The 11,978-nt window shown below is 40.3% G+C and overlaps 1 non-coding gene across 1 annotated transcript; it reads left to right on the top strand.

The window, feature by feature from the left end:
• The first annotated feature begins 1,336 nt into the window (after positions 1 to 1,336).
• Positions 1,337 to 1,406, top strand: LOC111532398. The gene has a single exon (XR_002728534.1). It is a non-coding gene; the product is annotated as a small nucleolar RNA SNORD18 (small nucleolar RNA).
• The last annotated feature ends 10,572 nt before the right edge of the window (positions 1,407 to 11,978 follow it).

Below are 11,978 nucleotides of genomic sequence, written 5' to 3'. Positions count from 1 at the left end.
AATAGCCAACAGGTGGAAGCAACTCAAGTGTTCATCAGTGGATCAACAGAGAAACAAAACGTGCCACATACATACAATGGAATATTATTCAGTCTTCAAAGGGAAAGAAACTCTGACATACCACAACACAGATGAACCTTGAGGACATTATCCTAAGTGGAGTAAACCAGACCCAGAAGGACAAATACAGTATAATTGCACTGATATAAGGCACCTAGAGCAGCCAAATTCATAGACACGAAGAGTAGAATGGTGGTTGCCTGGATTGGAGTGAGGAATGAGGAACTCTTATTAAATGGGAACAGGGTATCAGTCTGCGATGATGAAAAGACTTGTGGAGATGGATGACGATGGTTGAACAACAATGTAAATGTACCTAATGCCACTGAGCGGCACCCTTAAAAATGGTTAAATTGTACATTTTATGTTAGGAATAGTTTACCAAAATTATTTTAAAAGAAGCAGATGATAAATGTCAACATTGAATGCATTCTCTCATAAGCACATGGCTTCTAGCAGCCCCATCACCTAACAAGCTTTAGAAATTTGACTGCAGTTGGTAAAGTGCAACTGGTAGGTATTTTAAGAATGTTAATTTAAAAAACAAACTATAATTTGTTTTTAATACAGAGCTCTAGAAAGTCGGAAAACATTGGCTCATAATCCCATCACTCAAATACCACCAATTGACCATACATACATACATACATATATATATATATATACATATATATATATATATATTTTTTTTTTTTTTGAGATGGAGTCCCGCTCTGTCACCCAGGCTGGAGTGCAGTGGAGCAATCTCGGCTCACTGCAAGCTCCGCCTCCCAGGTTCATGCCATTCTCCTGCCTCAGCCTCCTGAGTAGCTGGGACTACAGGCACCCGCCACCACACCCAGCTAATTTTTTTGTACTTTTAGAAGAGATGGGGTTTCACCATCTTAGCCAGGATGGTCTCGATCTCCTGACCTTGTGATCCACCCACCTTGGCCTCCCAAAGTGCTGGTGTGAGCCACCACGCCCGGCTCCAATTGACCGTATTTTTTAAAGTAAAAATACCACCCTGCACTGTGTGAGGCTGCTCAGTGATGTGCAAGGTTATAAAATGAAAAGTACATGCATCTTTCCCTTCCTGGTCCCTCCCCCAAACGATAATCACTATTATCAGGTGCTTAATGCATCCTTTTAAGAACAGCAACAACACACACTCTGCTTAGACTTAATGTTATGCTAACCCATGTGAATGCACTTATAATTTTTAATTTTCACTTGGCATGTTTACCTTTACATTGTGTTTTTATACATTTTATTTTATATTTACATTTTTTAAATGTGTGTATGATGAGATTTCACTTCATGGTCTGTGTTTCTGAAACACATGGTTTTGTGGAAGTTCTGATTTGTGTGTGGGGGGGAATTATACAATTTGGTCCATATCATGTGCATTTTACAGTATTGTGAATCTTGCCCTGAAAATATTTTTAGGGGTTTTTCCATATTAAGATATATGAAGCTACTTGATGACTGTTTAGTATTCCTGATTAAACATTTAGGCTACTTCCAAGCTTGTGTTCCTTTTTTTTTTTTTTTTTTCTTCACTCTAGCAAGTATTCATAGCAATGAAATTTGTAGATCAAAATATGAGCAATTTGTGTTTTAGCAGACGTTGGCAAATTACAATCCATAATAGTAGCAACAACCTGCACTCCCGTAATTTGTGAGAATATCTGTTCTCCACCCCATCAGCCAGTCACTAGCAGCACTTCCCATGAGCTAGTGTTTTAATGTTTACCTTTCTAAGAAAAAAACACGGTAAATCATAATTTTTATTTGCATCTCCTTAACTAAAAGATGTATTGAACACCTTTTAAATGTACTTGTTTATATTCTTTACTGGCTTTTCTATTAATTTATAAATGTCTTATTGGTGGGCTCTTTAAAGATGAAGAAAATTAGCCTTTCATTTGTCATATTTGTTGCAGATCCATTCCCCAGATTTGTTTGTTTTCCTTTGAGCTCTTCTGTGCCAAATAGAAATGCAAAATTTGTATATAGTCATATGTATGTATCTTTTCTTTTATAGCTTCTGGGTTTTCTATGTTGCCTGGAAAGACTTTCCCTTCTCCAAGTTTAAAAATAAATACACTCAAACTTTTAGACCGGCTCTCTTTGATCTGTTTATTCAAGGGTAAGCCAGTGGTACTACCTTGAATGGGGTAAGATATAAGATTATGAATGGGAATGTCAAGGCCAGCTATTAAAATGGAAGGGAATAGGCCGGGCGTGGTGGCTCAAGCCTGTAATCCCAGCACTTTGGGAGGCCAAGGCGCATCACGAGGTCAGGAGATCAAGACCATCCTGGCTAACACGGTGAAACCCCATCTCTACCGAAAATACAAAAACTTAACCAGGCGTGGTGGTGGGCACCTGTAGTCCCAGCTACTCGGGAGGCTGAGGCAGGAGAATGGTGTGAATCCGGGAGGCGGAGCTTGCAGTGAGCTGAGATCACCACTGCATTCCAGCCTGGGCAACAGAGCTAAACTCTATCTCAAAAAAATAAATAAATAAATAAAAAGGAAAGGAATAATACTTATATCAATTGATTTTCAACAAGCATGACAAGATGGGGGCAAGAATTCTGTTTTCAACAAATGACATTGGAACAACTGGATGTTTTACAAAACTGTTGTTTTAAAACAATATGTGGCCAGGTACGGTGGCTCACACCTGTAATCCCAGCACTTTGGGAGGCCGAGGCAGACGGATCACAAGGTCAGGAGATCAAGACCATCCTGGCTAACATGGTGAAACCCCGTCTCTACTAAAAATACAAAAACCTAGCCAGGCATAGCTAATTTGGTCCCAGTCTAAATTAGTCCCAGCTACTGAGGAGAATCGCTTGAAACTGGGAGGCAGAGGTTGCAGTGAGCTGAGATCGTGCCACTGCACTCCAGCCTGGGCGACAGAGGGAGACTCTGTCTCAAACAAACAAACAAACAAACAAACAATATGTAAAACGTGAAGTTGGACCACTACTTCACAGGCATAAAAAATCAACTCAAAATGGATCATATACCTAAATATAAAAGCTAAGATTATTAAACTTATAGAAGAAAACAAAAGAGTAACTCTTTGTGGCTTTGGGTTAGGCAATGGTTTCAATTCATATATGACACCAACAGCACAAGTGATAAAGGGAAAAAATAGATAAATGGGAATTCATGAAAATTAAAAACTTTTGGGTTTCAAAGATCATCATCATAAAGTGAACATATAACCCACAGAATGGGAAAAATTACTTGCAAATCACATTAATAAGGCATCTGGTTCCAGAATATCCATATATGTGTGTGTGAGTGTATATATATATAAAGTCTCATAGAATGCAACAAAAAGACAACCCAATTTTTTAAAGGGCAAAGGATTTAAATAGACATCTCTCTAAAGAAGATACATAAATGACCAATAAGCACATGGAAAGATGCTCATCATCCTTACCAATAGAAAAATTCAAATAAAAAATACAATGTTATACACTTTACATCCACTAAAATGATGAAAATAAAGAAGACAGACAAAATACCAGTCCGCAAAAGTATTGTAAAGCAAAATGAAAAATAACACGTTTTGACAAAGACGTAGAGAAATGGCAACACTCATTCATTGCCGGGTGGATTGTAAAATGGTAGAGTTACTTTGAAAAATAAGTGTGGCAATTCCTCTAAACATAAGACAGAGTTACCATATGACCCAATAATTCCACTGCTAAGCATATATCCAGGACAAATGAAAACACATGCCCTTATAAAAATTTGTACATGAATGGTCATACCAACATTATTCATAATAGCCAAAAGATGGAAAAAACCCAAGAGTCCATCAACAGATGAATATGTAAATAAAACGTGGTATGTCCACACAGTGGACTATTAGGCAGCGATAAAACGGAATGGAGTATCGATGAGTGCTACAACATGGATGAACCCTGAAAGCATCGTGCTACCTAAAAGAAACCGGTCACAAGAGACTACATCTTGTATAATTCCATTTATTTGAAATGTTCAGAATAGGGAATTTCATAGAGTCAGAAAGTAGATTTGTGGTTGCCTAGAGTTAGGTGGGGCCTGGGGTAATGAGGAGTGACTCAATGCATACAGGATTTCTTTCCAGGTGATGGAACTGTTTTACAGTGGTCATGATTGCACAAATCTCTAAATATACTAAAAACTTCTAAATTGTATACTTTACAGGGGTGAATTTTTTGGCACATAAATCATATCTCAATGAAGTTGTTATTTACTTCAGCTTTATTTTAAAAAACAAGCTGTGAGCCATAGTTTGGCAACTTCTGTACTAGTCTATAAACATCTACAAAATGTATTATGATAAAGACTGAAAACATTAGAGCTAATATGTGATAAGAAAGGAAAATGAGTGAGAAGAAGGGAGGTGAAGGTCAGAAACTGATAGAGAGATAAAAGACCTGAGAATGACTTAAGGAAAAAAAATCACCTTTCTCTCTTCCACATACACAGACCTGTAGACAAAATGCTTCATCATCCAGGAAAAAACATCAGGTTTGAAAGGAAGAACCTGGTGAGGTTTGTCCCAGGCATCTGTGCAGTGGACCAGTGAACAAGTCACCACACAGGTGTCGAACTTGACTCTCACTGTTTCCTAAATGGTGAGGTCTCGACCAAGTCACTGGGCCACTCTGGACATCTGTTTCCTTCTCTCTAAAAGGGCAGTGATATCTGTCTTTCCAATATTGAGCTCACTTAGAAAACACTTGGAAAACCTTGATACATTATAAAATATAGACATTATTAATCGAAAATGGGTATTTCTCTGTTGGTGTGCCATGACATACGGCTTATTTTAATTTTTTCTTAATATGAATTTAAATAAGCCCAGAGCAGAATAAGAAATCAATGTTCATCTTCCAAATAAAATTTGATACAATTCAATCTAATAGACAGAAGTTGCAGTTCAACCCATGTAATCCTCAACAGTTTATGCACATTACCTGGGCTACATTTTTACCACCTGTGAAGTGAAGTGGTACAATCAGGTAACCTCTTTGGTGCCTCCCAACTCCCTGGTTCAAAGATGTCAAAATGTTGCTTAGACATCAGATTCAGAATATGCTTGTACATGGCTGCTATAATGAGTAATGCACATGTAAAGCCCTTGTATTTTTAAAAGTGATTCACAAAAGGAAAAAAGTAAGTTTAATAGGATAAATGTGATCCCTGGAATAATTTAACTAACTCTTTCAGCTTTGCTTATCATGTTTATTATGACCCAATGTTACTGTATTAGTCTGTTCTCATGCTGCTAATAAACGCATACCAAAGACTGGGTAATTATAAAGGAAAGAGTTTTAATTGATCACAGTACAGCAGGGTTGGGAGGCCTCAGGAAACTTACAATCATAGTGGAAGGGGCAGCAAACATGTTCTTCTTCACATGGTAGCAGCATGGAGAAGAACGAGCAAAGAGGGCAAAAAGCCCCTTATAAAACCATCAGATCTCACGAGAACTCACTCACTATCATGAGAACAGCAGCACGGAAGTAACTGCCTCAATTACCTCCCACTGGGTCCCTCTCATGACTTGTGGGAATTATGGGAACTACAGTTCCAGATGAGATATGGGTGGGGCATGGCCAAATCATATTAGTTACTTTTAGGAACTTTATACATGTATACATTCAGAAAAGTGAATGGGATTGTAAAGAAATGAGAAAACTTACCTCAACACTGAACCAGCTCCTGAGTTTGAGTATTGTGTTTTCAGAGCCCACTTTGCCCCAATCTCTCATTTTTCTCAAACTTTCTTTTTTTTTTTGGCCCAGCAGCCTCAGATCGCAGATTGTCCCCTACATGCCACTTAGGTCTGACTTTGGTTTGCCCCAGCTTTCTTGTAGTTCTCCTATTTGTCTTCACAGGGCCATACCTTCAGATTTAGACTTCCTACTTAGCATGGATAGATGGACACATCCTCACTTGCTACGGCACCTTACCATGCTAGGCACTGGCTGCCGTACTTGATTGTATTGGCTCCTGTGTTGCTTTCCCTCTTAGCACAGAGTAACTTAGGTGTGTGCACCTATCAGGTAAGGAAAGTAGCAGGCAGAGTCATCAAAGCCAGGACATCAATTGCTGAACTGAGGCTGCACCATGGCCTGTCTCTGAATATTGTGGCAAGAAACATACCCACCCAAAAAAGCACTGAAACCCTTCATAAGGGAGATGAATAGGGTGAGACACACAAAATGCATTCAAAAGGTAGTCTGGACTTGCCAGAGTCTCAAAGTCTTCTTTGAAGGAATTGGGAGAGGAGCTGGAAGGAATTGTTGAGAACACACACGTGTTCTGATCTTTGCTCATTTTAGGGTCACCTGCTAGTAAACTGTATGGATGTTCACAAAGAGGAGATGTATTTCTTCCATAAAAAAGTGAGAATGCTAAAGTGTCACCAAGTCTTTCCCCTTCTGAATGCTGTCAGCTGCTAGATGTCCTGCTACCAGCAGAGAAAATACCTAGTGTGTCCACCTCACTGGAGTCCTGGACAGAGCAGGGTTTGCCACCAACTATGTCCTACCTGTGCTGGTCCTGTGGGCAGCAGGAATCAGGCTACCATGGAAACTCTGCTTGTGATCAGCCGTATCAAACTAGAAGCAAATGAGGGCACAGGGCCTTTGATTGTCAGCTGCCCCACAGCTGGGGGTCAGTTACCTATGTAGCCCTGCACCAGGTCCTTCAGAAGACCACATTGTACCTATGGTTCATCTTCCCAGCAGCGCTCCATGTCAATTCCCAGAAGGGTCCTGAGCCTTTGTTGCCCATCACTTACCCCAACACTTCTCCAGCTGTGGGACAGAGCCAAGCCTTGACTTACGGCAGGCTCCTCAGCCACCCCTGACCTCCCCTTCCAGAAAGCATTCAGCTGTGCTAAGAAATCAGGCAACAATCAAGCTTGGAGTTTTGCCAGGAGAAGTTCAGAGAATTTCTCATACTAGTAAATTATAACGCTGAATAAGCCAGTCCTCCATCAGAAATGTCCAATCCTGAAGACAGAATTAGCTGATGATCATGATTACTTTCATTAAAAAATAAATCTTCTTTTCCCAGCCCAGCATTCTCCCTTTGTCTCTGGGGTGGTATTTCAAGTCCCACCACGCCCTACCACAGGGTCAATCCATACACCTTGCATCCTAGAGCCAACAGAAATATCAGTGGTGAATTCTTGACTTGGATCCATAGCTATAATTTAATAAGCAGTATCACAGAAAATGAGTCGAAAATCTGATATAATTACTCCTTGGTATTCCAACTGCAGCTGGTGCCAACAAGGTGTCACATTACAATTCAACAATCCAGTCTTTCACAGTCCTCACTGTGTCCCAGCACTGCCTTCAATGGTCTATGTGTGATACTTCATGTTGTTACTGACACACCAGGGTTTCGGTCTAGGTTCTGCTCTTCACTGCACAGAAAGCCAATCACTGATAGAACAAGTACTGCCAGGGAAGAAGGCTTTAATCAGGTGCTCCAGCTGAGGAGATGAGAGTTTAGTCTCAAATCCATCTCCCTGGCTGACTAAAATTAGGAGTTTATATAGCAGGAAAGAAATGTATCTGCATTTGGAAAAACAGGAATTAGGGAGGGCTAAGGAAGAGGACCTGGTCAACAGGTAGCAGGTGGTCAGTTAGGCAGTCATGATAGGTGAGGGGTCTGACTTCTCATTGCCCAGATGCGGTGATCTGGTACATTTCAGTTAGTTGATACTATCTGGGAGCCCTGATTGATGGTTTCCTAGGAAAGGAACTCAGATAAGACAAATGTCAGTTTCTCAAGTTTCAAGACTGGGTATGTCAATTTCTATGCTTATTCAAAATAAACCACAGACATCAGTTCTATGGAATAACTGGGTCAGTTTCAAATTACACCACATGCAACTCTGTTGGGGGAGTATGAGTATCCCCATATAATGGATGAGGAAACTGAGGCACAAAGGGATTAGATACTTGCTCAAAGTCACACTGCTATGAAGCAGTAAAGCTAGAACATGCCTGGCAGTCCCGTTAAAGAGTCTGTGCCTTTAACCATCATACCACACTGCCCTGTATCCAAAAGACACACCTGACCCCAAGGAAGTAGGGGAGAAGCTTCAAAAAAACACTTTAAATGTGAAATGGATTTCCTCAGAGGTACCAAGGGGGAAATTACATTCTCAGACACACAGCAAAAATTCTAAAATAAACTTTATTATCCCCAAATCTTACTTACTTTGACAGCTACTCTTCTCTAAAATCTCCCTTCTCTGATTCATTTCTAAATTCTCTCTAAAATCTGTAGACCACCTGGCTCTCCAGGTCCTTTCTTCTCCCATTTCTTCTTGATATTTTATGGAAAATTTGGACCTATTTCCTACCACTCTCCTTTTCAGTCATCATCCTGGTCAACAAAACAAAGCCGCCACAAGTATACAGGGTTCCAAGGGGAAAGGCTGTGAGGGCCTCTTTCATACCATTACATCGAAGTCACATTTATGTTAACTGGTTCAGTTTAAGTAAGTCAGAACCTAAATACTGCCCCGTGGCATTTTCCCACCTCTTCTGAACACACAGGTATGCCCTTGACCTTGGCTATCACCTCCATGCCAGGAGATGATGGTGCCAGTGGCCAGCTCTCCCCAGTTTCCACTCCCTCCCAACTCCTCCAAATCCCATCCACAGCCTAAGGCAAGACTGCACCCTTGTCTCTCCCAAGGATACATGGAAAAACAAAACATCTTATTTAAGTTCTGACATCAACTCTGCATTCTGACTTGTCTCTTATTGCATCTTCCTATGAAAATCATAATGGCAGATTATACCAGGAGAATTGACAGTACTAACAAAATCAGTGGAGCCATTGACTTGGATGGGCTGAGTCCTGACAGCACCACAATTTTGTATTTAAAACCAAGACTATCAAATCAGCTCTGTGTGGCCCTGTTACCTAGCCAAGTCTAACTGCTCTCTGACCTCAGGCTGCACTGCCCTCCACCAGCCAGGCCCTTCTCAAATATGGGCGAGGGATGAGCTGGGGAGACCTGCAGCCAGGTGGGTATAACTTAGCTGAAATTCAGGGTCATGCACCTGTCCCCCGATGCATCAACGCCATCGCATTCCAGTGAAGAAACCTGGACTTCAGAATTGAAGTACTTTCCAGAAGTGAATCTATTGAAGTTCTTCCTTTATGCCCTGACAACCCCAGAAAAGACCTTCAGAAGAAAGAGAATGATGTCAAATTAGAAAACAGTCATTTCTATGACGTACCACCTCCAGAGGAGATGGGTCCTAACTCAAGAGGTGCATATGTCCCTCTGAGGATGAATCGAAATCTGCAGGGACACAGAGCATTTGAAGAACTATATTCTATGCTTAATATAAATATATTTGTTGTAAAATTCAAAATGTATACATTTAAGCTACAAAGAACATCAAGCAAAACTTAAAATCTTGTTGGGTGGGGTAAGGTGGACTTTAAAAGGCAAGGAACACTAATCTACTATATGCCAGGCATGGACCTAGGAGCACCCTGCATGGTGTGGCATGTAACCCACAACAAACAAATAAGGGAGGTGGTTCCACAAACTCAGTAACTTCATTCTCTATAATTTGAATAATAGCACAATCCTCATAGAGTTGTTATGAGAATCAAATGAGTTTTGTTAAAAGTAAAACTTCAGCTGAACTACATTTAAAAGAGCTTAATTGAGCAATAAATTATTCGCAGATCGGGCAGCCCTCAGAATCAAAGCAGATTCAGCGACACTCCAGATATGCCTCGTGGTCAGAACAAATGTATAGACAAAAAAGGGAAGTGACAAACAGAAATCGGCAGTGAGGTACAGAAACAGCTGGACTGGTTACAGGTTGCAATTTGCCTTATTTAAACATAATTTAAACACTTAGCAGTCAATGAGTGGTTAAAGTACGGCCACTGGGATTGGCCAAGACTCAGCTGTTGTTACAGGCACATACTCCTAAGTTAGGTTTTCAATCTTGTCTGCCTATTAAGTTAGGTTTCAGTTCATCCACAAGGACTCAAACAGAGAAATATGGAGTCCTTCTCAGGCCATATTTACATTGCTTTAACAGTTTGTATATATAAAAAGGGCCACACATACATATGGCACTGGGAACAGAGCCCGCACACAGCAATCACAACATAATGACGAATTTCTCATCAGCTGTCATCCTTTACAAATCATCATTTTACAGATGAAAAAGATGAGAGCCGTGTTCCTGCAGAGCAGCAGAGCTGAGACTTGATCCCAGCTTCTGAATCCAAATTCTAATCAATGCTACAGACCTACTTCTGTTACCTTTCCAAAAAAATATTATAAATGGATGGTTTAATCTCAGTTAGCAAAGGTACCTTAAGAAAGTTGTTGTTTTAAAGAGGAAAAAGATCTCAGCTTGAAGTCAAAGAACTTGTGCTCAAATGCTGGGTAACAGACGTGGAGGAAGAGGTATTGAATTTAGGTGGCTTGTGGGGAACTTGAAAGGCAGGTCTGAAGTTCAAAAGAAATTCAAGGCTAGAAATATATAATGAGTTATTCATTTAGGGATATACGGTGAGTGAAGCCCTGGGAAAGTATGAGATGGACCAGAGAAAATGAGTAGAGTTTAAAGAGGAGGCATAGGAAAGAATACAGGGAAGAACAATGACCTGCTCCAGGGAAATAAAGATTTAGGAAATGTCAAACGCACCTTGATATCGTCAGTTTCAAGGCACCACGGCGATGCATAGCAGAGAATGAGCACTCCTGTATGATTCTCCCATATAATTGCATCTCACGCTTTCTACATAATATAGATTTGCTCTGAGATAAGCTATCTAGGACTTTCAATCTCTCTGCTGGCTGACATCCAGCATGAAGTTGGCATTTCCCAGAGTGTTAACAACCATGTCTGTATTTTGGTTCTGTACCTATTAGGAGTTCTCTGAAAATAGCCTCCAGCAGCTTCTGATCTGTCTTTCTGAATGTGACGCTGCAAACACTTGCAGCTGAATCTAATTTTCAACACTTCGTTTCTTCTGAGGAGAATCAGAGTGGGGGTTCACACTGGTTCCTTCAAAGCCCAGAGAGTGGCACCCTTGTCATCTTATAGAAGTCACATCGCATCAGAGCCGTGTTTGATGGTGGTTGGCAATAGCATGTTGCATACTTCTGTAGTGTAAAAGTTTTACACTGGTCAGCATTAATTCTCAAGTGGGAATTCAAGTCAAATAGCCATTAAAAAAAAAAAAAGAAAGAGCGATTACTAGCATGTAACACGAATCCAAGTCCTCCTAAAAGTTGTGTTGAAGATAGAATGCATTGAGGAGAATCAAAGTAAAATTGGGGGAAAATAATACATAAGAAAACTAACATCCCATATGTGATAACTAAATATCTTCAAAGAGAAGGGTGATAAATTCACTTTTCCTTTGATCTGACAAGAGCTATGAATGTGTACTAGAATCCAGATGCCATTCAGGCATTTGTGCACCTATTTTCTTTACTATTCATAACATTGAAATGAAATTTTTTAGCATTGTTGTGCAGATAAAGGAACTGTTGTTCAGAGAGATTAAGTGTCTCTCCACATCACATAGCAAGAAAGTATTAGAGTCAGGATTCACACACAGTTCTTTTGAATCTAATGTCCATTCTTTGCCGAGAGAACTTGCATTAAATGGCACGGAGATGAGTCCCACACACCAATCATATTTTCTAGAATAAGGCAATGTGCACACACTTGCAAGAGATTGAAATGACATGACAGAGTTAGGATAAAGAGGCCAGTGTCAAAATGCAAAGACCTGTGAGTGGCCCACTTAACTTCGGGAGCAGAGAGGTCTGACCAGCTGCCCATCAGCTCTTAAAGGTAGGAAATGAGCATTAAGTATTCTCAAAAAAATGTGGAAATACTT

This window comes from Piliocolobus tephrosceles, chromosome 15, assembly GCF_002776525.5.
Source record: "Piliocolobus tephrosceles isolate RC106 chromosome 15, ASM277652v3, whole genome shotgun sequence".
Classification (NCBI taxonomy): Eukaryota; Metazoa; Chordata; class Mammalia; order Primates; family Cercopithecidae; genus Piliocolobus; species Piliocolobus tephrosceles.
This window is presented reverse-complemented; position numbering and strand designations above follow the sequence as displayed.